Below are 2,307 nucleotides of genomic sequence, written 5' to 3'. Positions count from 1 at the left end.
AAGCTGTGGTATATTCACTCAATGAAATACTATGCTGCATTGAAAAATAAGGAACTAATGAAATATAATTCAAAATGGGTGACCCTGGAGGATATTATGCTGAGTGAAATATCTCAGTCACAAAAGGACAAATACTGCATGGTGCCACTGTTGTAAAACAGGACTGACCTCAAGGTTGGGGGAGACTGAGAAAGATAGGTTCAATAATGTATACTGCACTGAAACAGAAGAGGGAGAAAACTGTTTAAGAGGGATATGTTATTGGTTCTTTTTGTCATGACAGGAGTCCAGAGTGAAGGCTGTATTGTGGAGTGGACCTGGGGGGAGGGATTGTAACACAATGAAAAAATTTTTCTTTTACTTTTCCAAGAGAGTAGTATACTAGGGGGGAGGGTTGGGAGGGGAGAAAAGTACAACAATGAATGAATGCAAATCCAAAGTCTCTAAATTTTCATTGAAATTAATGATAAATTAAAAAAATATTTAAAAAAGGGGAAAATGTCAACAGCTTCATCTTGCTTGAATCCACAATTAACATTATTGGTACCAGAAGTTAGGAATTAAGGAGATGCATTGTACTGGGAAAATCTGCAGTTAGGGACCTCTCCAAATTATTAAGAAGCAATGATGTCAATTTAAGGTCTAAGGTGTACCTGATTCAGGCCTTTCCAATCACTTGCTATGCATCTGAGATTTGGACAGTGAATAAGGATGACAAAAAAAGAATTGATGCCTTTGAGCTGTGGTGTTGGAAAACATTAAACATCCCATGGATGCTAAGAGAACAAACATATGTCTTGGAGAGGATGTAGCCAGAGTGCTCTTTGGAGGCAAGAATGATGAGACTTCACCTCACATCCTTTGGGCATGTTGCTAGGAGAGGCTGTTTCTTGGAGAAGGACATGATACTTGGAATGGTGGAGGGTCAGCAAAGGAGGAAGAACCTTAACCAGGTGGATTGACACAGTGACTGCTGTGATGGGCTTTTGTGTGTCAAGAAGTGTGAGGAAGGCGCAGGATAGAACAGGGTTTAGGTCTTTTGTTCACAGGGTCCCTATGAGTTGTACTCGACTCAATGGCACCTAACGACAGTAACAATAATGTTTCCTTGTTCTGTTTAGACAACTGTTTCTTGGTCTATGTATAGGTTTCACACGAGCACAATGAAATGTTCTGGGGTTCCAAATTTTCTCAATATTAGCCGTCATTTGTTATGATCCACATAGTCAAATGCTTTTTCACAGCCAGTAATACACAAGTAAACTCTGGTATTCTTGCTGTCAGCCAATTTGCACCTGACATCAGCAATGATATTCTATGTGTCATGGCTTCTTCTGAATTTAGCTTGAATTCCTGTCAATGACTTGTTACTGCCATTTTTAAATCTTCCGGAAGATTTTATTGACATGTGATATTAGTGATATTGTTTAATAATTTCTGCTCGGTTAGAGGATATATATATTTTTTTTTCTTTAAATAGGAACAAATATAGATCTGTTCCAGACAATTGGTCAATAGATGTCTTTCAAATTTCTTGGCATAGGTTAGTGAATACATCCAGGACTGCATCTATTTCCTGAAACTCCTCAACTCATCAATTCATGGAACCTTATTTTTGCCAATGTCTTCAGCGCAGCCTTAAGTTCTTCCTTCAGTGTCACTTGTTTTTGATTAAATGCTATTTCCTGAAGTTGTTCAGTGTTGACTAATCATTTTTGGTAATGTGACTTTGTGTATTTCTCCCATCTTCTTTTATGCTTCAGGCTTCATTCAATATTTTATCCATGGACTACGTCAGTATTGCAACTTGTGATTCAATTTGTTCTTATTTTCTTTTAGCTTGAGAAATATTGAGTATGTCCTTCCCTTTTGGTCTTCTAATTCTGGTTCTTTGCACACTTCATTATAATACCTTTGGGTTTTGGTGTTTTGGTTGTTTGTTTTTTTTTTTTTGTGCTGTCCTTTGAAATCTTCTGTTTCAGCATTTTGAATGTTTCAGCGTTCAACTCTTTTGTTTAAGTAGTTTTCATCTCTATGTTCTAGTGTTATTTTCAGTTTCTTTTGATATCCATTTTGGTCTTTTTTTCCCTCCCCATTTTCTGTAAGGACCCTTTGCTTTTGTCGTGGCCAATGTCCTTGATGTCATTCCACAACTTGTCTGGTTTTTAGTCATTAGTGTTCAATGCATCAGATCTATTATTGAGATGATATGTAAATTCAGGTGGGATAAACACAAGGTCGATTTTTTAAATTTCCTTCAACTTAATCTTACACATGAGTAATTGATGATCTAGTCTACAGCCAGCC

The sequence above is a fragment of the Elephantulus edwardii genome, unplaced genomic scaffold (genome assembly GCF_000299155.1).
Source record: "Elephantulus edwardii isolate Elephantulus edwardi_28Jun2011 unplaced genomic scaffold, EleEdw1.0 scaffold00545, whole genome shotgun sequence".
In the NCBI taxonomy this organism is placed as follows: Eukaryota; Metazoa; Chordata; class Mammalia; order Macroscelidea; family Macroscelididae; genus Elephantulus; species Elephantulus edwardii.
This window is presented reverse-complemented; position numbering follows the sequence as displayed.